This window comes from Pseudorca crassidens, chromosome 2 (genome assembly GCF_039906515.1).
Source record: "Pseudorca crassidens isolate mPseCra1 chromosome 2, mPseCra1.hap1, whole genome shotgun sequence".
Lineage (NCBI taxonomy): Eukaryota > Metazoa > Chordata > Mammalia > Artiodactyla > Delphinidae > Pseudorca > Pseudorca crassidens.
The window spans coordinates 135,407,967-135,432,923 of record NC_090297.1 but is presented as its reverse complement, the minus strand read 5'-3'; the positions used below and the strand labels follow the sequence as shown (position 1 = coordinate 135,432,923).

General features: G+C 42.4%; 1 pseudogene; it reads left to right on the top strand.

The window, feature by feature from the left end:
- The first annotated feature begins 7,680 nt into the window (after positions 1-7,680).
- On the top strand, positions 7,681-19,684 carry LOC137209369 (guanylate kinase pseudogene; annotated as a pseudogene).
- The last annotated feature ends 5,273 nt before the right edge of the window (positions 19,685-24,957 follow it).

Genomic DNA, 24,957 nt, shown 5'->3' with positions numbered 1-24,957 from the left:
AGGAGAGAATTGCATGATGGAAGGGGTTATCAGTATGTAATCTTGCAAAGGTAAATCTTAGCATTTCAAAATCCCTCCTTCCCAGCCCAGGATGATTTTTGATTTTTCTTTTAACCACATCACCCAATCTCCCTATGACAGACTTCAGCAAAATGTGATTGGTGGGCTCTTGGGACTTTGGCAGGATGAGAAGCGTGCACTAATGACCCAGGTGAAAACAAAGAGCCGCTGTGCATCTGTGTAACACAAACAGCTACCTCCTCCCTACTAGGAAAAGGTCTATCTCAAATTCTAATCTCTATGAGCACAATTGAAGATTTCCTATGCCTATCTCCTTTGGAAAAAGTAAATAATTTATTAACCTCAAAAGGCTTCCTGGAACACTGGGTTAATCCCTTTAAAGGGATACATCTGGACACCCTAACTTCATTACAATTCTAGACTTGAATGCTACCGGGTATGTTTTGTTCTTCCCCAAACTGAGTGGTGCCAGGGAGTCTAGAGACAAGCAGTCAGCAAGCCAGGTTCAAATCATTGTCTCTTTGAGGCTGTGTTTTGGCAGCCACAGCAACAGTAGGTTCAGCCTTCAAGGAGCAGTAAACTTCTCGTCACCCTTCAGTGACCCTCAACGGGAAAACTGGAACCAAAAGGGGATGACTTCCAGGGAAAACAGCTGATCCACCCACCACCTGTACAAACATGCACCTAACTGGCCTGACATGAGAGTCCTTGGGGAAGGGCTTTGGTAAACCAGAGGAATTGCCAACATGTGAAATCAAGCCTCCGTGCTCTGCACATGCCAGCACCACAAAAGATTGTGCTGTCAGAAACCACCCGCATTACAGAGCTACTTTATTCCAAATCATTTTGCTAAATCACATCCCCACCAACTACAGGCCAGCGACTGTACGGGACTCTTGTCATGGGATCAGTGTCTCTGGCCCTATTTTCACACCACAGGAGACATCTATCCTTTTACAACATTCAGGTCTATGGCAAGCTGTTAATTATATTTGCCGTGAAGAACCAGTAATGAAGGGATATTTCGTGGCCTTTGACAGAAACCTCAGACTCAGCAACCAAGGAACTGAAAGCCCTGACCTCAAGGCAGTCTCCACACCGGCCTCCTGCCTGATGCATATTTCAAAGTTTGCCAGGTTTTAAAGCGTGGATTACCTTTGCAAATGAAAAATTGAACAAGCAAAAGCATTTAGTGGCGTGTTATTCCAGTTACAATGATTTTGGAAAGGCTGCTTTGTTTAACCCTAGGCAGAATTTCAAATGAACATAGAAATAAATATCCATTTGTTTCATTATTTTCTGTTTATTCTACCAGGATTTAAAATATAGTATATATTGATCCCAAATCAGGTTTCTTGCCATTGTAACATGCATATATCAACCTACTGAAAAAATTATGCATATTGATAAAGTATTTAATAGTTTTAGGGGCATTCAATATCCAGCCACCCAAAAGATAGGTTGTTTATTTGTTTAGAGGATTTTGCATGGTAGTGAAATTTTGAACTCTGTACAAAAGATAGAGTCTTATTCTTTCAAATATTTCAAACCTTTCATTTATAAGAAAAATGATTAAAACAAAGTAAAAGAAATCAGTATTGTCTTTACCACGATAACATTTAGTCACTACTGGCCAAGTATGTGGTATTTTATCAGGTACTATTCATCTAAATACTTTCATTGTATACCTACTATGTACCAGGTAACTCCCAAAATGAAAAGATTAGAAACACACAGTCTTTGCCCTCAGAGAGTTCAAATCTAGAAGGAGAAACAGATTAGTACAACATAACATGGTAAATATTATTGGAGTACAATACATGCTAGCTGTACTTGATGTATAGATGTATAAATGAAGCAATTAATGAAGGAATGAATTAGCAAGGATATTTAGGGAGTATAATAAATTCAGCATGGAAGCAGGCAATAAACATGTAACATTCAACAAAAATGGAGCATGGAATATTTTTAAATGAAGAAAGTTTCAAGAGGATTCAAAAGATTGAAGATTTTAGCTGTAGGGTTACAAAAGAAATCAGAAGTCCTACATTCAATTTATTTACATGTTGGTAAACCCAGACTTCAACACGAAACACATGATAATAAAGAGCTAAACTGCAAAATACAGGAAAAGTAAGAGAGACAGGAATCAGATCGTTACATAATGGTATGATTATTCACACTCTTATTTTGGATTTATGAATGTCTATATCCGATCATCATGACATACCTATGTTAATATTTCCAATGTTGCTGCAATTAACCAGAGCATAAGTCACTACAAGTGAAGGTACTAGAAAGTGGTATAAGGTAAAGTTGGGCCAATTCTCCTCCTTGGGGCCTTTGAAGTGCAACATAATATCCATTTCCACTGCAAAGGGAACAAAACCCTCATTTGTGACTCCCTCAGAAGAAAGAAAAAAATTTTTTTACAACAAACAGAACTTTTCAAGGACTCTAGGGGCTCAGGAGAAAGAAAGAAAATGACAATAAGTATGTGCCAAAAAATACGGTAAGTTTTGGTCTAAAGAGGCATTATGTTGTAATAGATTTGTTATTGCAGAGGTGCATTCCAACTGTATTATTTTGCTATATGACCTTGGCTGTCATTGCCTCACCAGTAAAACAGGGATAATAATGCATGCTCTACCTATCTGATGAGAATGCATGCTTCTTAAATAGTGTAAAATGTATGAGATGCTTGAAAACATTGTGAAAATATAAAAATCCCATATTAGATTTGTTGCCATTGGGATGATAGAGTTCCAACAGGATGATACTTTTCATGTATAAAGGATGAAATAACTTTATTATAGGGAAATAAAAACATATTATAATGTAGGAGATCTCTCTCACAATCTATGCAATAATAGGAATGAAGTAACAGAAATATTCCAATTTCTCTATTTCAGGCCCATCTATTTCTAGTTCTAGGATACAGTTTGTTTCTGCATTTTTCCTTCTTTCTTTCTTTTTTTCTTTCTTCTTTTGTTTATTTCTTTTTCCCTTGCTAACCTTTCATCATATCTTCATAAACATTTCTAAGGCTATTTCTTGGCTTTTAAAATATTGTTGTGATTATCAAATTTTCATTGAAAACCTGAAGGAAAAAGATCATAAATACCTGTTGTTTCCTCTAATAAAGTCTAGCCTGCGTTCTGCCAAGAACATTTAGAAGTTGTTAAAAAATAGCACATTTCTTTATTTGGACTCAGCTGACTTGTACTTCTGTGGACCTGTCGAAATGTTAAATAATAAATTGTTATCTCTGAATAGATTCTTCCTTGCCCAAGATACAGTCAAAAAACGTGTTTTAGATGAGTCATTCAACCAGAATAATTTCCCTTCAGATTACTAGAGTCATTAGAGGGGAAAAAATAAAACCATGTGAGTAATTTTCCATGTATCTCGGGTTCAATGTCTAAAATGTTTCATAGGCCTTGTGCATCACAAGGCAGTTTATTTAAAAATACAGGCACATCCTCTTCTCTGCTTCTGTGTGTCCCTTCTTCTTTAGCAGCTGAAGGCAGGTGCATCCACGATGAACAGTGTCAGCAGCCAATACCCCTGTGCTTGTGTGTCATCGTTCCGAGCTAGGAATGAGCATGTCCTAAAAAGCCAAGCGGAGAGCCCGTCCTCCTTTTATCCCATCATCACTCTGACCTATAAACAACAACAATAATAACAAACCTTATTAACAACAATCCAAACAACCTGTGCACGATGCACGATGCAAAGGTACAACTTCTGTAGCTAAATAGAGCTTCAGCCGAATAGCCACCCGACACATTTGCTGCTGTTACTGGGGGGGAAAAGGAATGTTGCTTTGGCTCAAAGAAAGGAGGGGAATAGGCGGAGGCAAAGGAGAGGAGGAGGAAGAACCCTGCCTTTGACAGGGGTGTTCCAACTGAGAAAATCATTTCTCACCCGCCGTGAGGAGCAGGTGAGCCACAGAAACAGGAGAGTGTGTTGTTCCTGACCCCTGCCAGAAAATTCAAAGAAGATTAGGACACTCATCAGGAGAGGCAGTGCCCTGCATGAAAATCTCCAGCTTTGATTTTTTTAGTTAAAGGCGACATTTCAGAAAAATATATAGCCGACATTCCTACCATTACCCTGTCTTGCCATTCGATATTGCACAGATGCTCTGCTAGGGAAATTTGATCAATAATATTAGATTCCTGGCAGAAAGATGCTATCAGACAATGCATGTATGCCTTGACATAGCTCAATTTCCATCTGTCCAAAAAGGTATTGATTTTCCTCTCACGGAAGTGCACACACACATACTAAGAGCGCTTACAGAGGATGGGGGTTGGGCAGGCATTTATTCAAGAACAGGCAGCTCTGCCATTCCCCAGACGCATTCCAAATACCCTCTGGCTTGGTGACTTAATATTCGGATGATCTATATAAACTCCTCACATCAGGATGAAATCGAGGGCCGATGAGCAAAACCAGTATTCCTCTGCTCACTCTTTGAACGCTAAGAACTCTCAGCTTTTTCAGAAAATGTGGCCCTCTTGGAATCCTATTCCAGGCTTACTTCACGTGAAACAACTTCCTGAAACCCCATCTTCCTAACTCACCTGGAATTAATTCTGCACTTCTTGGTCACAGTCTTCTCTCCCAACATTTGGAGGCCTGTTAACACTTCCCTTACCACTCTTTCGTCCTTTCCTCATTTCTGTCAGTCTATTTCTGACTTAGACCACTGTGGTAGTTATCCAGGCTGCTCTTCATCTTCTGGGCTTGGGCTGGGATTCTACTCCCTGGTCCCTCTGTGGTTAGGTGGGGCTGTGTGACCAGTTCTGATTAATGAGTGGGAGTAATTTGTATCATCTCCAGGTTGAGCTTTTATTTATTAAAAAAAAATTTTTTTTAATGTTAACCAGAAGGTAAACTTGAGTGTAATTGTAAGACAGACACACTTTTTGACTAGTTTCTTTGAATTCTAGATCAGTGATCCTGTTTTGTGATGTTCATGGAAAACAAGTTGAGGACTTCATCTTGTAATTGATTCTAAGTTTCAGACTGTGTTTGTAAACAGGATTTTGCAGACATTCATATTTCCTTCTTAAAATATATCCCTTTCTGTTCAGTAGTTAAACAGAGAAAGAGGGTCTAGTGCAGCCTCTCTGGAATTGTTAATGATGTACATCTAGTCCCTAGTTTTTTTACTTTTCGTCTCGTGTCACATGATCGTTGTGTGCACACGCGGCATAGAAGTTTGCTGCTGAGAAGCCAGGAACAGAGCACATGCCGTGGACGAACAGTGAACACCAGTTAGGCACCTTTGCTCCCCAATCCACCCTCTCTACCTTCTCAGTTCAGTTTTTAATCTCACCCTGGGTCTCCTTGTGAAGTTGGAGGGAAGTTTATACAACAACAACCGCGCGACACTACCCTGTGCCCCACTCTTGACGGTCAGGAGCCTCTGCTCTCAAGCGAGGTGCCCGTTCTGTGCTTGGATAGTCAGTCAGTTATTTGTGTATGAAACAATGTACAAATCAATGTTTTGAAAATAATGATCTCAAACTTTCAAAGTTAAATTTTAAAAAATTTGATCGTTTGCCATATCGGGTGGGTTTACTCTTAGAATCGCATGCTGTAGAAATGCTCAAAAGTGCATATAGGACTCAGTCCTTAGATGTTCTCTTTCTTTTCAGAAATAACCTCTTTAAAGCTGTAACCATTGCTCCTCTGTGCACACGCATCGCATCGGAAGCCGTGCAGTCAGCAGCTCTACACACTCACCTAGCGGGATATTCACTGTTTTCTTTATTCCTTTAAAAACAAGTCCTGTTCCAAACGATTGCTGTTGGAATTGGGGGTTGGGGCGGGGTGGTACAGGGAATGGAGAACTCGGCCTCCCTTTGTGGATTCCTCACAGCCCGGCTCTCCCATGGAACCAGCCTTTTGCACCGAGGCAGACCATTTTTCTAACATGCAGACATCCCTCGTTTTGTGTGAGTCCAGTGTGGAGCAGTGGAGTTGGGACGGCGCAGGCCTCCTCCCCTTCACCAAGCACTCCCGTAGAGGCAGCAGCGGCTTCTCCATCCTGTGTTTGCACCATCCTGTGTGCCGTGTGCCCTGGACCCACAGAGAGTGGGACAAGCACCCCCCCACCCCGCCCCCACCCCCCTCGGCACCCCTGTAGAGCTCTCTGCACCCTGTCCCTCACCTTTTGTATTTAATTTTAAAGTCAGTGTACTGCAAGGAAGCTGGATGCAAGATAGATCCTATATTCACTGTACTGTTATTTAAGATGTAATGAAGCAGTTTGACATGAAAAAAAATTTTATTTTTTTAACATCTTTATTGGAGTGTAATTGCTTTACAATGGTGTGTTAGTTTCTGCTTTATAACAAAGTGAATCAGTTATACATATACATACATCCCCATATCTCCTCCCTCTTGCGTCTCCCTCCCACCCTCCCTATCCCACCCCTCTAGGTGGTCACAAAGCACCGAGCTGATCTCCCTGTGCTATGCGGCTGCTTCCCACTAGCTATCTATTTTACGTTTGGTAGTGTATATATGTCCATGCCACTCTCTCACTTTGTCACAGCTTCCCCTTCCCCCTCCCCATAGCCTAGGTTGAGCTTTTAATTGTCTATGGAAGAGCTTCTAGAGGAAAATATTGATATATTAGACTTCATAAAAATACAGAACTTCAATATGACAAAAGATATCATTAACAAAATTAGATGGTAAGAACCAAACTGAGAGAAAATATTTTTGAAATATGTAACGAAAGGTTAGTAACCATGTACAAAGAGAGTCTACAAATCAAAACACACAGGCAGATATAAAAACAGGCATTTCACAGTAGGAGAGATATATAAGTAGCCAATAAATATACTAAATGATACTTAATCTCAGTTGGAATTAGGGAAATACAAGTTATAGCGACAATATTACATTCTTATCTTTGAGAGAGACAAAATTCAAACTGAAAACTCAAAATTTGGGGCTTCCCTGGTGGCGCAGGGGTTGAGAGTCCGCCTGCTGATGCAGGGGACACGGGTTTGTGCCCCGGTCCGGGAGGATCCCACGTGTCTCGGAGCGGCTGGGGCCGTGAGCCATGGCCGCTGGGCCTGCGCGTCCGGAGCCTGTGCTCTGCAACGGGAGAGGCCACAACAGTGAGAGGCCCGCGTACCGCAAAAAAAAAACTCAAAATTTTAATAATTTACAGAATCAGCAAGTGTGGGGAAAAAGACATTCTCATTCTTGCTGGTATAATGTTATTGGACGGCAATTAGCAATATCTTTCAAAATTATAACAATGAATATTTTGACCCCAAAACTCTATTTCTAGGAATTTAACCTACAAAACTATTTGCATGCAATACTAACAACATTCATTGAACAATACCATGTGTCAAGCCCTGTCTAACTGCTTTATTTATATTAGTCATTTGGAACCCGTGAGGTAAGTTCTATTCTTATCCCATTTTACAGGCAAGGAAACGGAAGCAGAAAGACTAAGTTAACAATTAATAAATGGCAGTGCAGGCATCCAGACACTCACTTCTGTGTGACACTGCAGTACTATGCTGCCTCTCTCAAAGAAATATGCATAGGAATATATATTGCACCATTATTTGTAATTTTTTAAAAAGATGAATGAAAGATGAATGTTCAACAATAGGAGAGATGGTTACACAGCAAATTCAAATTATAGAATATTATGCAGTAATTCAAAAGAATGAGCCCAAGAGAACTGAAAACATTTAGTCATGCAAAACATGTAGAATATTCATAGTAACATTATCCATGATAGTCAAAAAGCAGGAATAACCCAAATAACCCAAAAAGCAGGAATAACCAAACCCAAACCCAGAATATTTTGACTATCATTATCCATGATAGTCAAAAAGCAGGAATAACCCAAATCATGAACTGATAAACAGATGAACAAAACGTGGTCTATCCATACAATGGAAAATTATTCAGCCCTAAAAAGGAATAAGGCTCTGACACATGCTACAACATGGATGAACACTGAAAACATGCTAAGTGAAAAAAGACACAAACAGCCATATTTTGCATGATTCCGTTTATATGAAATGTCCAGAATAAGCAAACCTAGAGAGACAGAAAATAGATTATAGTCGCCAGGGGAATGAGGGGACAGGGGAATAGGTCTAACGGCTAATAGATACAGGACTTCTTTTTGGGTGATGGAAACATTCTGGAATTAGACAGTGGTGATGGTTGCCCAACATGGTGAATATAATAAAAACCATTGAGTTATATACTCTAAAAGGATGGAATTTTATATTATGTGAATTATATCTCAATTTCAAAGAGAGAATGAGATAAGTATCTTTGTACTGGTACAGAAAAACGTTAAATTAAAAAAGCAAACCTCAAAACAATATGAATAGCATGTTTCCATTTGTGAAAAAGGAAACAATACATGTGTTTGTAAATGCATAGGAAAGAATCAACAAAAATACATATTAGTCTGTTAACAGAGCCTTCCTCTGGAGAGAAAATGTATTTGGGAGAGAGAAGTGAAAGGCAAACACATTTTTACTGTATATACTTACATTTTGAATTTCTTTACTATAAGCATATATTACTTTTATAATTTTTAAAACAATAAAATATGAAAATAAAAACATTTAAACATAATTAAGCTAGTAAATAAAAATAACCTCCAGAAATAAACCATAGGCAAAATAATATGATGTAATGGCAAAGCCCTGAACTTGTAGCCAGGAGACTTGGTTTCCTGGCTCAACTCTGCCTTAATGACTTGTGGGTCATTAAAAAGTTCATCTAGCATCTCTATGTCTCAGTTCCCTTGTTTGTCAAACAAGACAGACTAGATGACCACCATGGAACATTTAGCTCTAGAATCTGGATTCTACCATAGGTCATCCTCCCTTCTTGCTCTGTTGCCAAGGTTACTTGCAGCTCCAGCCTTTCAGACCATGTTTTAGACAAGCCATTAAATACAGTCATGAGTTTACACATATTCCGAGATCATATCATAACCTTACAAGAAAAGGATCATCAACCCCATTGCCCAGCTTCTGCTTAGTTATGACCCTTTTTGTTTTATCTGATGGCAGTTAATTTCATGGACTTAGGGCTGAGTCAAGTAATAATTCTTGGACAAACAAGATAATTGGCCAGACAGGTCATTTTGCTGTTGTTGTTTAAAATATTGAAATCTCATTTAAGAAAGCATGCAACTCTGAAATAACTTATTTTCCTTTCATCATGTACATAACTTCTCAGTTGTCTTTTCATTAAATTTTCCTGGCCCTGGACAGAAAAAAAGAAGGTCAAAAGAAAGAGAGAGAGTCACAATTGCCCTGGGAACTCGGGAGTGCAAAAGAGGAGGGCTCAATGAAACACTGTACATGAGTGAACAAAAGAATGTCTGAGAGAATGAGAGACATTTCTGTTTCCTTCTCCATCAGTGTTCCAGCTCCTCTGCCTGGCGGCTAGACTGCTGCAGCAAACAGTGGAGATTATGTGCCCATCTGAAGGGCCTGGAAGAGGGTCCTCCAGAAGCAGAAGCTCATCCTCAAAGAGCTGGACCAACTCCATCAAGCACAGTGCCAGCACAAGTAGATGCCCCCAAAGTACCAGCATTCTACACTTTCCCATCTTCCACGGGAGACACTGAAGGAGAATAGAAAGAACCAAGACTTTGGAGCCTGGAAGACCTGGGCCCACTTCCTCCTGTCTCTGCCACTGACTAACTGTGTGACCTTGGACAACTGTGAAAACTGCAGGGTTGTCATGAAGGTTAAACAAGATAACAGATGTAAAATGCCTACCACGGTGCCTGGCACACAATAGGTAATTAATGAAACACATAACTGTTTCTCATCTCTTAATTCTTAAAGGACCCAGGCCTAAAGTTTTGCCCAAAGCAGACCTTGAGATCTGCTTCAATAGGATGTGTTTCTGAGAGCAAGGATATAATCTACCCTCTTATTTTTTTTAATTTAGTACTTTTAATGTCATTTTACCCTGCTTTTTTTTTTGCGGTACGCGGGCCTCTCACTGCTGTGGCCTCTCCCGTTGCGGAGCACAGGCTCCGGACGCGCAGGCCCAGTGGCCATGGCTCACGGGCCCAGCCGCTCCGCGGCATGTGAGATCTTCCTGGACCAGGGCACGAACCCGTGTCCCCTGCATCGGCAGGCGGACTCTTAACCACTGCGCCACCAGGGAGGCTCCTACCCTGCTTTTTGAACAAGGGTCTCCCCATTTGTATTTTGCACTGGGTCCCACAGATTAGTTAGCCAGCTCTGAGGATGTGTCAGACACTGTGTTCCCTTGAATCCCCTTCCCTCGGCCTGAGGTGAGGAGGAAACCCCAATTCCCCATTCCTCGTGGATGAGGGAAGATCACACCACCATATCTGAGTCAATCCTCCACCAGCTTCTCTCCCTTCATTCTTTTGTGGTAGAGCGTAGAGTAGAGGTGGGTGATGGATAGGCCAGCCTCTCCTGTACAGGTGGTTTAGCACTTGGTTTTGGAACGTGTGGATGCGCGGCACTTATTTTTTTGTCCTTTGCAATTGGAACCTTGACACTGGGACTATAACGGCCTGGACTGCAAGGGAGCCTTAGCTCCCTGTAACCACAAGGGTGCCCAAAACATGCCCAGGAGGATAGAGGGACCAGCAAGGAAAGGAGGGGAGATCCCTTCAGTCCTGTCTGGCTTCCTTCCTGGCTGAGAGAACACGTGATTTCCCGGTGATGGAGGTGGGTTTCCTCGCAGGGCGTCCTTGTACAGAGTGGTTCTTCATTCCAGGGAACAACCACAGCTGTGCCTTTTGCCCCTGAGCATTCTCAGACAGTGCATCATGGAGGGGCTAGGCAGTCTGTTGGAAAGGACACCCAGAGTAGTACTGTTCCAGGCAGGTCATGGGCCAGGCTCAGAGCCCTGCTACAAAGTGCTGACAAGATGGTAACACTGCTGGAGCTTGTGAATGGCCTAGCGGGTACCCTTCCTTTCACCAAACTTCATACATAAAATATGGCTTGCTTCAGAAACCCTCAGAGTTTTTAACCCAGGATACTTTCCCCCTGTTCTATGTGGCAAAGAGACCAGGAAAATCATATGCTCAGTCTCCTCTGGAAAATGGGCAATGAGGGTCATGAGAATTTCCCGTTGTAGCAGGAAAACTGGCCAGCAGGTTGGGTCTCCATTGAGGCTCAGTCAGGGCAGGGTCAGTGTACAGCAAGTAGGGAGACTGGCCTTGATCCTGCAAAATGCTATTTTCTCCATATAGTCTACTAGTCCCCTGTCAAATTCTTATATGTTGCCTGCAGGGCACTCACTTCCTTTGTAGAGCCAAGAGGTCCGTTGAAAGGACATTAAGTTTCTTTCATTCTGAGTCCTCCAGTGTCTTAAGGACAATGCATCAGACCCTTGGGCTAGAACTAAGTCAGGTCCTAGGAATGCTGGCCTTAGTCACCAGGCCTGATGCACAGCCTGGCTCATAAGAGATGGTCTTCACGGGCTAAAGCACTTCTGGAGAAAATGACACAATGGTGCACAGGCATCACTACAAGCGCTGGGTCTCCAGCTTCTGCTGGTCTCACGGTACTTAAAGTGCTGTTCCTTGCTTTGTTCACTTTCCCTTTCCCCTGAGTGACCATCCAAACTTTCACAAGTTCCAACCTCCTGCCCAACCTCCATACCCCTCACCCTGAGCAGATTCCTCACCGCCTATGAATTTAACCACACCCATCCTTAACGTCAGCTACTCTCTCTTATCTCGGAGGCTGGCTGAAGTTTCCCTTCCTCTGTCAAGGCCTCCACCCATGTCCTTAACCCCCTCGTACTCACTCAGGAGACTTCCCTCCTCAGCTTCTCTCCTCTTTCCTACCTTTGCTCTCTGCTGCTCGTTCTTCCTCCTTTCCCAGTCTCTCTGAGAGTGAAACCAACTGACACTCCTTTCCTAGACTTTATCCTCCTCTATGTTGTGCCTTTCTCTCTCCTTCTGAACCAGTTCTGCTCCAATCTAGACAAGGTGGGAGGCTCAGGGAGGCCAAGAGTCAGGGTCTGGGTACCCAGATGGGGAGGGGCTGGAGTAGAGCCCCAGGACATGGAACAAAAAGGGAACTGAGGGCAGCATCAGGTGAAATAGGCTGAGAACAAAAGAGATGGTCAAACACTGCATCAATCCAAAATACACCGGGCAGAGAGGGGAAAAGTGGATGGGAGTTAAAGGATCTATGACTAGAAACAGGAGGATAGAGCCAAAAGTTGCAGGAAATTGGAAGGGAGCCAGAGCAGAGAGATTTCTCAAGGTGCAGACACCCAGTCTAGCCTCCATTTATACGGGACCTGTGGCCTTGCCCATGGGTGGAGAGGGAGCAATTAAGGATGCCAGGCCTGTCTGGACAATTTTCCTCCTCTGTTAGTCTCCTTAAAAGGATAATCAGTGAGCACTGCTCTATTTCTTTAGTCCACCTTCACTTTAAAACTCACTGCAGGGCTTCCCTGGTGGCGCAGTGGTTGAGAGTCCGCCTGCCAATGCAGGGGACACGAGTTCGTGCCCTGGTCGGGGAAGATCCCACATGCGGCGGAGCAGCTGGGCCCGTGAGCCACGGCCGCTGAGCCTGCGCGTCCGGAGCCTGTGCTCCGCAACGGGAGAGGCCACAACATTGAGAGGCCCGCGTACCGCAAAAAACAAACAACAAACAAAACTCTCGGGAAGCAATCACCAATGGTCTCTGCGTTGGTTCTTCTCTGAAAAACTCCCTCATGAGTTTTTCCTCCTCCTCTTCCTCCACTGCCCAGTACCAAGTTTGTTTTAGGCTCTTCTAACCACACTCACAATCATTAGGCGTTTTCTTCTACTGTTGTGTATTTTAAATAACAGTTTTGCTGTTAACTTCTAAATCTAGAACTCTGGTCCTTCTTTCTCTCCTGGTCATCAGACACACATCTGAACTGTTTGGCTCTGAGATCCCCAACATGTTACTTGTGTGTACATTGTTGGTCAGAAGTGTCATGTGGCAAATGCAAGAACGGAAAGGGCTGCAGGATAAGGAAAGAAAACATGATGAGTGCCTACAAACAAGCTGTCAGGTCAAGTTATTTCTAAAAGAACAGGGATTTTAAACTTTTCTCTAAGGTGTTTACATACTCCCCAAATTCCTGTATAGGATAACTAAATTAAACTATCCTTGAGTATATGCCTGACTTTACCTCTTCCCTAACTGGGGCATCAAGAGTAGACTTGGGTCATAGAACTGTCACATCTGGAGCACTATCTTTAAGGGAACTTATACTGAAAGTGGGCTTCTCTGTCCAGCTGGCAAATTCTTTCGATTCTGTTAGCTTTAATTCCTCTGAAAGAGAATCTCATTGGCACAGCTAATCTTTGCATCCCAGGCCCTCCTTGGGAGGGAGTTCCTGCTTTTGCCTGGGAAGTCAGCAAAGGCTTCACAACGGCTGTGACACTTGAGATAGCCTTAAAGGATGATAGGTGCTGGGGGTAATTGTGTGTGTGTGCGTGTGTGTGTGGCAATTTCAGAATTTTGCAGCGTTATTCTAAATCTAGAGCCTTCTTTCAACTATTGTTTACTTTTTTCTTTTTCTAAATCATAAGAGTCACTTTTATTCTTTAAAAAACTCCACATCTGAAGGAACTAGAATGAGTCTCTCTCCCTTATTTTGGTAGGGACACTTAACAAAGTCTAGAATAATATTCTCCCATTCATTCATTCATTCATTCACTCAGTAGTCAGTGCCTGCTATAGGCTAGAGCATTTTTTACAGGTTATAAAATGCAGTTTACAGATTATTTTGTTTAAGCCTTATAACCACGCTACCTCAGTAGTTATTGTTACAAAATACATTTAATTCAGAAAACTGAGGATCTAGGGTGTTAAGTAACTTATTCAAGATCAAATCATAAGTATAGTGGGGGAGGGGAGACTTGAATCCAGGTTGAATCTCCAAAAACTATGTACTTTCCACTGCACCACACTGGGATGACTCACAAAATGGTGTGTTAGATCTGATATAATTGAACTATGTATCAGTAACTTGCCATCAGTCACTACCAGCTAACATCTGACATATGTTAGCTGAACATTTTCCTAAACTGAGAGTTCAAATTATATAACCAAAATGAGTACTCTTCTAAAATAATTCTACACGTCTGAAAAAGTTTTCTAAGCAGATTAAGAAATAAATTTGCTTATTTTTAAAACAAGTGTATATATATATATATATATATATTTTTTTTTTTTTTTGCTGTATGCAGGCCTCTCACTGCTGTGGCCTCTCCCGCTGCGGAGCACAGGCTCCAGACACGCAGGCTCAACGGCCATAGCTCACGGGCCCAGCCGCTCCACGGCATGTGGGATCTTCCCGGACCAGGGCATGAACCCGTGTCCCCTGCATCGGCAGGCGGACTCTCAACCACTGTGCCTCCAGGGAAGCCCAAAATAAGTATATTTTTAATGAGTAATAGAAAATTCTGTCTCTCTAGCATTTGTCCTTTTCTTCTGGCCTTAGAAGCATATAGATAATGTTTATTAATATATAATAATGCTGCCTTCCACATTATGAACTGGTCATTCCTGCTTATGTTTGCTTTTGGTCAACTCAGCCCATTTGATTGTAGGGCTAAGAAATCAGTTCAATCCTTGTGAGTAACTTTATTTTTGCATCCCCTTTCTCTTTTGGATTGGAAAAGTAACAGATGCTTATTGTATAAAAGGCAAATCATACAGATGTCTTAGGAAGAAAAAGCCCTGGCAATCCCACCCCCAGACGTAACAGCTATTAATAATGTGGTACAGAGTCTTTCAAATTTCCTCATTCATATACCAACACATACTATATTTATACATATTTTTCCTTAAGTGAGATCTGCCATACATACTGTTTGGCAATTATTGTTTGTTTTGGACAAACAAACAGCTATCATTCTTTGTCAGTATCTATACATTGATCTCAGCTTTCAGATAGCTTTTGACAAAGGAAAACATCCATTTCACAGAAACAGAATGAATTTCAAATGTTTTGCCAATGCCTGCCTTAATCAAAACAAAGCCTGGGTGAGAAAGTGGGGCTAAGTGCTATATACTGAAAAAAATCAGCATAGCTTAATAGTTGTTCCTATTACACAATATGTTGTTGTAACATTCAGCCTTAAAAAAAAATTAAGCCATTACATCCACTTTTCAAATTAGCAGCCAATGGACCAGAGGTGAAATGAGGAACGTTTTGAAAAATACCCTCTCATGGGGTTGCCTCCAGGTAGTGTATTGTAAGGCTCTGAGGCATTTCAACAGCTTGCCACTAGCTAGAAACATACTTCCCAACACCTCAGCACTGATCTGTTAATGCCTCTCATTTAGTGAGAAACACAAGACAGATGAGTCAGTGTGCTGGGCAATTAACCCGTCAGGGGCTTTCTTCCTGAGCCTGGGATAACAGGCAGAAAAAGGAATGTAATCCTTAATGACTAACAAAGGGCACTGCTGGAGGGATGGGAACACACGTACAAGGCATGTGATGGCCTCTCTTTTTCCATCTGGAACTACCTGCCAGTCATCTCCTGAACTTACACAGATTTTTGCCATAGATTGATCTTGCCTGGGAATGAGATAAGTTTTTTCCCAGCTGTCTTGGAAATGGGAACTGACATATGTGATAGACTACACTCACAGAAGGCTGTATGTCTAATATTCCAGGTCTTGGACTGTCCATAAAGAGCCAAAGAAGTAGCCCAACACCTGCCAGCATTTTATAGGACACAAAAGAGAATATATGTTCTCACGCTGAGCCATAAATATCAACATTGGTCCAGGGATTACCTGAAATTTAGCCTTCTGGAACCCAAGTCATAGGCGTCAGAAAACTGAATATGCTATGTTCTTTTTCATGTTTTTACATAGCTTTGAGGCTTGTCAGGGAATCCTGAGGCTGGACTTACAGGAAGCAAATGTTTTGTAATAATGTTTTACTAGTATTTTTCAAAACACTTTTTTTCCCCCTTCCCTCCATATTATTTCTTTATTCCCTGAGATATTTTGCTTTGATTCCTGGTTTGGGAATCTTCATTTTTCAAATGAAAAGTTTAATAGTGCAAAATATTTAGAAGCTAATTCTTTTTCCTTTCCCCTAAATCTTTGGTTTGCTGTCATTAAGACAAGATCTGACAAGCAGGCTGCTGGAAGTTTTCTACACTCTCTCAGTGTAAAACTGTGGGAGTAATAAAGTAAGTTTCGGAGGGATAAAAGGAGGACAATGGAAACTTCTTAAGCTGTCTGTGAAACTGTCTTAAGTTTTCAGCAATTATTCTCATTAATAATGTTTAGGTTAATAATTATTAGGGTGACTAAATGTCCCAGGTTGCCCAGGATAGTCCTGGTCTATGCCCGTGGGGCCAATATAATTATTAATAGCATCCCCTTTCTCTTTCGAAAGTGTTCTGGCTTGGACACTAAATTACATGATCACTGTTAATCATATAAGACAGTATTCTGCCAGCACAATGGAAGTAGGGTCATGTAACAACTGTACACTGAACAGTATATTAATTGTATATTAAACAGTGGCAGTTTTCTGTCAAAATTGAAAGTGCACATACCCTTCATCCTAGAAATTTCCCTTCTTTGAATCTATTCTATAGAAATTCTCATGTTATGAGCAGATTATGTACATACAGATCATGCACACACACACACACACACACATACACAAGAATGCTTAGTGGAAATTGGAAAAGATCTAAATGTTTATCAGTAGTCTAGTTAAACACAACGGAGTCCTATGTAATTATTATAAAATAAGGTGGTAGATCTATATGTGTTGATGAGATGATGAAATATTCATGACCTATTTTTAGTTTTTAGAGATTTATTATTTATTTATTTTAATTTTTGGCTGCATAGGGTCTTAGTTGCGGTACGTGGGATCTTCCGTTGCGGCACGCCGGATCTTTCGTTGAGGAGCATGGGCTTCTCTCTGGTTGTGGTGCGCGGGCTTCAGAGCTCATGGGCTCTGTAGTTTGCGGCACACGGGCTCTCTTGTTGAGGCGCGCAGGCTTAGTTGCCCCGCGGCATGTGGGATCTCAGTTCCCTGACCAGGGATCGAACCCGCTTCCCCTGCATTGGAAGGCAGATTCTTTACCACTGGACCACCAGGGAAGTCCCTTACGACCTATTTTTAAATAAAAAAAGCAAGTTGTGGAAATATATATGTGGCAGTGCTTGCTATGGCTGGCTCTGAGTAGGTTCAGATGAGGTTCTCTCATAATCTCCTCCAGTTCCCACTGCCACCCCCCCAAACCAGGCCAAATCAACGTCAGCCTAAACACTAACTGCTTACTATGCAAATGAAGCTTCTCTCCTAGCCTTTCCATTTAACCAGATTGCGGCCCCCTCCCCCCAAACACACACAGACACATCCTCTACAATATACTGTGTTGGCCAGAAAGTGCCTTTGCTTTTTAAGTAAAAATGGAAGACACATTTTTCATTTTCACCAAGAAGTTTATTGAACAATGTATTCACCCTTTTGTTCCCCTACCTTCTGCCATTTTTCAGGCAATTTCATAATTCCATCTTCCCAAAACTTTTAATCTTTTTGAGCAAAGAACTGTTCCAGGTGACTTTTACAGTCTTCCAGGGAATTGAAATTTTTTCCATTAAGGGAATTTTGTAAACGCCAAAATAAATGGAAATCCAAAGGTGCAATGTCTGGTGAATATGGCGGATGAATCAGAACTTCCCAGCCAAGCTGTTAACAGTTTTGCCTAGTCGTCAAAGAAACATGTGGTCTTGCATTATCCTGATGGAAAATTATGCATTTTCTTTGACTAATTCTGGAAGCTTTTCGTTGAGTGCTGCTTTCAGTTGGTCTAATTGGGAGCAGTACTTGTTGGAATTAATCGTTTCATTTTCCAAAAGGAGCTGGAATAGAAGACTCCCTTCCAGTCCCACTATATACACAACACCACATTCTTTGGAAGACGACTGGCCTTTGGTGTGGTTGGTCGTGGTTCATTTCGCTTGCCCCATGATCTCTTCTCTTCCACATTATTGTACAGTTTCCACTTTTCAACCCCCATTCACAATTTGTTTGAAAAACGGAACGTTTTTGTTACGTTTAGTAGAGAATTGCATGAGGAAATATAGTCAAGAAGGTTTTTTTCTCTTAACTTATGTGGAACCCAAACATCAAAGCGATGAACATAACCAAGCTGGTGCAAATTATTTTCAGTGCTTGAGTTGGATGTTTTGAGTATGTCGGCTATCTCCTGCATGGTATAATGTTGACTGTTCTCAATTAATGTCTCGATTTGATCGCTATCAACTTCAACTGGTCTACCCCACCGTGGAGCATCGTCCAGCAAGAGATCTCCATCATGAAACTTCACAAACCACTTTTGACATGTTCGATCAGTCACAGCACCTTCTCCATACACTGCACAAATCTTTTTTTACCTTTCAGTTGCGTTTTTACCTTTCTTGAAATAATAAAGCATAATATGCTGAAAATGTTGCTTTTTCCTTCCATCTTCAATATTAAAATGGCTACACAAAAATCCAACCATTTTGATGTCTTTTTTTAAATGCTTGCTGATATGACAGCTTTCACATCTAACAAAATTGTTTCAAATGAAGTTAAAGACAGCTAAGTGCTGCTAGAGCTATCTTACTGAATAAACCAAACTAACCTTTTGGCCAACCCAATAGAAATTCTGGAGAGGCCATAATCTGCAATACAATCTTCTTGTTCTAATATGTATATTGGAAAGAGATTTGCAAAGCTTTGGATGGTAATTACTTCTGGGGAGCAACTGTTATTCCCTTCTGTACTTTTATTTTAACTCATAAGCATATATTTTATGTTTATAATTTAAAAAATTAGTTTAGAAGGAATACATGAGTAGTTTGCCATATAAAATTGTATATTTTAGGTGCATCTAGGGCATCTGGAAACTCTTAGAGAAAATGAATAGGGAGCCAGACCTCTGGCATTTTTCCTGTAAATATACTTTGGAGTGGATGTGGCATATTCTATACTTATCTCCCAATTATCAGGCTAACTGAGGAAATAAAGTTGAAATGTAGCTTTTCGTTTCCAACTTTTTCATAATCATTTAAACTGGATCAGTTAAACAGATGCATTAGTTGCTTCCTCTGAATCTCTTTGGAAGTAGATTATGAAACAACTACTGGAAAAAGAGTTAAACAAGAAACAAAAGAAAAATAAGCTGATATAAAAATCTAGGGTTGGAACTGTGTCTTTTGCTGGAATTTCATGGAGCACACCGGGGTCTCAGGGAATCTGTATGGGACCAGCAAAGCGGCCGTGAGGACGGTGCAAGCCGTGAACCGCATCTGCTTGTTGGACATAGTCCTACAGGGCGTGCACAACATCGGGAAGACTGACCTGCGACCCATCTGCATCTTCCTGCGGTTGCCCTCGCTGGACCGCCTGGAGCAGCGGAACACAGACACAGGGCAGAGCCTGGCCGCCGCCCGGGCCGACCTGAAACCTGGAGAGCAGCAAGGAGAGCAGCAAGGAGCCCGGCCTGTTTGACCTGATCATGGGCAACGACAGCCTGGACAAGGCCTACTGGGCCCTGAAGGAGGCGCTCTCCGAAGAAATGAAGAAGGTTGAAGGAACTGGCCCCTCCTGAGGAGGTCTGCCAGCTCTGTCCCCCCACCACGCCTACCCACCCCCCCCCCGGGGCCTGGGGCCTGGCATCCAACCCCTACGGGCCAGGGTGGCTCTGCTCGCCTCGGCTAGCGCCTTGGGGTGCGGGTGCTGCCCATCCCCCTCGCTACCCCGCTGTGGTTGTTGAAGGACCTTACCACCCCCCAACCCTCCACCCTTCTCCCCTCACCCTCTTCTCCTCACACCCCTTCCCCCCTCGACTCCCTCCCCGGCCCCAACCCAGCTTGCCTCGTATCCACGGGATCCCCACTCCCAGCTCTGTCTCACCTCTGCTCTCATCTCTCTTCTCCTATACTCTCTTATAGGGCTTAATTTATTTTATTTCTGTTTGTTTCATCATTTGCGCCAATCCCTGCTGCCACCCCCTAGTTGGATTGTAGCTTCCTTCAGAGCAGGGACTGATCCACATTCAGATTTGAAGCGAAGGTGCCCGGCACAACACCTGACACATAGTAGGCACTTATACATCTTTGTTTAATAAATGAAACCTTGGCATAAAAACACAACAACAAAAATTCCTCACCTCTAGCTCTACAGAGAACCCTGGCAACCATTTAAAGTTCCCCCAGGGAAGGGATACTCTTGGGCAGGTACAACCTTGTTTTGGGTTGGCTCAGTGACTGAAGTTCATAAGTTTCTCGGCATTTTTTCCCCTGTTGGGTATTGGATTGAAGTGCTTTTTGTAACTGCCACATTTTGCAGTTTCCCTAACCTTTCTTCTGGGAAATTAGAGTTAGAGCTTTGGAACTAATGGGGTGAAACAACACGCATTCTGTGTACACCTATTGTTATTGGTGGCTTAGCTGTGCACAACACTCTGGATGAACTGGCTCAGGAGACACAGTGACTCATGGCATTTTCCCTGTAACCAGAGGTGACCTGGAGCACTTCAGGCCAGGAGGAAATTAGTTTCTCACCCTCTAGTTCTGTAGCTCCGATTGTGGACGAGTCTGGGCACCATCTCGGCATCCATCAACATGACTGAATTAGTTGCTGCTCTATCTGATAGTAATGGGGATGGCGCCTGGCTACAGGAAAACTTCCTTGCTTAGCTAAGAGAGGTTGTGACCTGCCTGCCCATGGATTTAATGGGAGCATGAAAATCTGCATTTGACTAAAGCTTTAGTATCCCCAGTTAGAGACTCGGTAACATTAACTAGGCAACCTCTTTTAAAACCCGTGAGTATGAAGCTATTAGCTATTTAAATTTTGCGAATTAGCTTAATATTTATTGACTGTTTCCGACATCTAACTGAGAGCTACTTGGAAAGTAGGCACTTGGATGGAGGGTAGGGAATGGGAGAATACAGAAGATGCCAGAGAGAGGAGGTTTTGGGGGCACAGACATGGTTACTAAAGACCACAGACCTGGCACTGTAGAGAGGATTAGGGGAGACCCAGAGGCTGTCCTGAGCACTTGGAGAAAGGGATGAGTGTTAGAGAAAGGTATAGAAAAGATTCCTGAAAGGGAGAATCAGAAGGTCCCTAAACTTTGTGTGTACAGTAGTTTGTTTTTGTGGTCTCCTAGTCTAATAAGATGAAAATTAATAGGCTGATCTAAGAGGGAACGTGCAGGAAACACTACCACTGATAAGGATGGGCAAAGTGAATGAAATTCTGAGGGCCTACTGATTTTTTAAAACATATTTATAATTATTTGGTTGCACTGGCTCCTTAGTTGCAGCATGCTAGCTCCTTAGTTGTAGCATGCATGTGGGATCTAGTTCCCAGACCAGGGATCGAACCCAGGCCCCCTGCATTGGGAGAACAGAGTCTTAACCACTGCGTCACCAGAGAAGTCCCCGGCCCACTGATTTTTTTTTTTTTTTTTTTGGTACGCGGACCTCTCACTGTTGTGGCCTCTCCCGTTGCGGAGCAAAGGCTCTGGATGCGCAGGCCCAGCGGCCATGGCTCACGAGCCCAGCCGCTCCGCGGCATGCGGGATCTTCCCGGACTGGGGCACGAACCCGTGTCCCCTGCATCGGCAGGCGGACTCTCAACCACTGCGCCACCAGGGAAGCCCCGGTCCACTGATTTTTAACATAAAAGTTTGTTTGTCTTTTTTTTTAATTTTCAGAATTAAAAAATTTCAGAATTACAGAAGTAATATGTATACAGGAAACTTGGAAAACATAAAAAAGCACAAAGGACCCAACAGACAAGCAAACCAACAAAAACAGAAGTAATTCTACCTCCAGAGATACTAACCTTTACCATTTCGGCATGTATGCTTCCAGTCTTTGTCTAAGCCCATATTCACACATGTGTGTATCTTTTTTAGAATGTAAACTATTCCTACTCACATACTGTTCTACAATCTGGACCTAGTATATCCTGAAACGTGTTAGTGAGGTAGCTGGGAGTGATTTTTCTCTGTCTTTCTGTAGTTCTGTACGCTCACCTCACTGCCCTGTTGCAGGGAGCTTGGTCCCTCGGAGACTGATTGCTGTATACTGACCCTGCTCACCCAGGGCTTCTTTGTTCACTGACAGGGTACCAGGGCTCAGCTGAAAAAGATGACAAGACTCTGCTAATTCATACATGACTTTGCATATATTTTCTTAAGATGCTTTTAAGTAACACGGAAGATGAAACAAAATAGATTAATGTAATCCGTAGGCTAACATTCAGGGTCCCCCGTTTGTGGAACTAAACCATGTAATCACAGCCTGGGGTAAGAAAGCTGATTATACGCACAGAGAAAAAAGCTGAGACATGCCCAAGGAGACATACCTTTACAGTACATACAAGGGCACCTGCCCGACACCTTCTTTTCCTGTCTCTTAACACTTTGTACTCTTGACACTGGCCAGTGGGCCTGAACTGTTGAGCCTGAGTACTTCCCCGTTGGGCCCTGCCTCTCCTTCCTACTACCACTACTTCCTTACTTTAGCCCTATCTCTCATGTGGATTACTGCAAAAGCCCCATACCTTGTTTCCCTGCTTCCGATCTTGCCCCTATCTGCTCCATCCTCACCATTCGCAGTTAAAGGAACTTTCTGACATGAATGTCTCTGTCTGTTCCTGTTACCTATCACCATGTAATAACAAGCCACCCCAAAACTTAATAGCCTAAAACAACCACAATTTTATTATGCTCACAGATTCCGTGGGTCAGGAGTTCCAACAGAGCATGCAGGGTTGGTTTTTCTCTGCCCTGTGATTCTAGAGCCGGTTTGACTTGAGTAACTGGGATGGGAACAGCTGGAGTTGGAAGACGTACTCCTAAGGTGCTTCTCTACTTGCACGTCTGACACCTAGGCTGCAATGCAGAAGGACAGATTCAGGTGGCACTGTTGACCAGGGGACCTATGTGTGGCCTCCTCAACATCATGGCCTCAGTCAGACTTCTGTGGTGGCTCAGTGCTTCAAGGGCTACTGTCTTCCGGGAGCAAGGAGGAAGTTCCATGGTCTTTAGTGACCTAACCACAGAAGTCATATAGCTTCATCTCCACTGTATTCCATGGGTCAAAACAGTGAGAAGCCTGCCTCAATTCAAGGGAAGAGAATATAAATTCTACCTCTAGATGGGAACAATGTCAAAAATTTTGCAGCTATGTTTTAAAATCATCTATCTATCTATCATCTATCTACCTATTTTTCAGATTTGTATAAGCACAAAAGACAATTTTAAAAGGTACACACCAAACTGGTAAAGAGGAGAGGAGGGAAGGAGACTTTCACTCTTTATTCTCTACACTTCCAAAGGAGGGGTAAAAATTAGTGGAATTATAGGTGAGTTTTAGTTTGTACAGAAAATTACTTTCCCTATTACCTCAAGCTTGCAAAGGCTAAGAATACTATGGTAGGTCCTAAGTTGGTACATTCTAAAAGGAAGTGCTAAATCGCCTAGCTAAGCAGGGCATACAAACACATTGTGAAATGCCTCTGCCAGTAACAGCTCATTACCCACCTTCAGGCTATGGCAGAGAAGCTAGAAAACATCTTTTGGGAGGTTTAAGAGGCCAGAGCAAGGGCTTCTTTATAGAGAGTGGTCCTGTTGCTGTGTTCCACAGCTCATCCCATCCCTACTCTGCCACAGGAAACATCCTCTCACCTTAAACAAAGTGAGGGAGCTTCACAAGAATCATTTGGATGTCTTAACCTGTGTCTCTGGAAGTTCGAGGGACACAGGGACTGGTGACTAACTTTCACCAGAAGAAGCCTAAAGGTGAAATGTTGGCTGGAGGAGACTGTCTTGCAGCAAAATGAAGAGAGAGGACTGGTTGGCAGGAAGCTGCTCTTTTACTGATGGGCGGGCCATTGGAATGGAGGTGACCCATTCACAGGCCACCCATGACTGGCGTGAGGGATCCCAGATTCTTAGACTGGAAGGATTATAATACTTCATATTTATGAAATGTTTAAAGGTTTGCAGATGCTCTGGAATTTTAAGAAACATTATATCATCTGAATTTCACAAAAATCTATAAAGGAAGAGTTACATCATTTTAAAGATTTTTATAAAGAAAGTGAGAAGCAGCAAGGTTAGATGATTTGTCTGAAGTTACAGAGTTAATTAGTACCAGATCCAGGACTCTGCTAACTCTAAATTGAGTGTTCCAGCCTGTAGTGCACACCATGGCTTTCTCTATCTTGGTTAGTACACGGCCCTGCGTCAATATGATAAGGCCATTAATGACAGACGTTATAGCCTCTTGTGGTTGAGAGTTCAAAACAAAATCAACAATGACCATACCCCTTGGATGACCGTTTCAAAAACCTTCCTGGAAGCAGCTGGGCCCATCTGAAGTGTCTAAGAAAGTAAAGATTATAACAAGAATTCACTTAGTATGTTGGTTTTCTTGAAGCCAACAGGGTTTTTGGTTCAAATCATTCTGGGGATGAATTAGAAGCCTGTCCTGTATCTTTAATAAATAGCCACATTCCCTTCCCTTTCCTCCGCAGCAGAACTTGGCAAATGGCATGTTGGAAAGAGAGTTATGCCTCCTTAGAGGGCTTCTAGCCTGTCCCCTGGGATACATTTGCAGGACAAGTTAGGGGGGATTTTCATTATGGAAAACTTGACATTAATTCATTTACACTAGTTATGCATCTTTGTTTTTATTTATTTAAAGAGCAAACACATTTCCTCTGAATAAAGGGAACAACAATATAACTTGTTAAACATAGCAGACAGGATTCAAATCCCTGCTCTGCCAGTTAGTAGCAGTGACCTTGGGCAAATTACTGAAACCCTCTGAGCCTCCGTTTCCTCATCTGTTAAACTGGAAACTAGGGTTT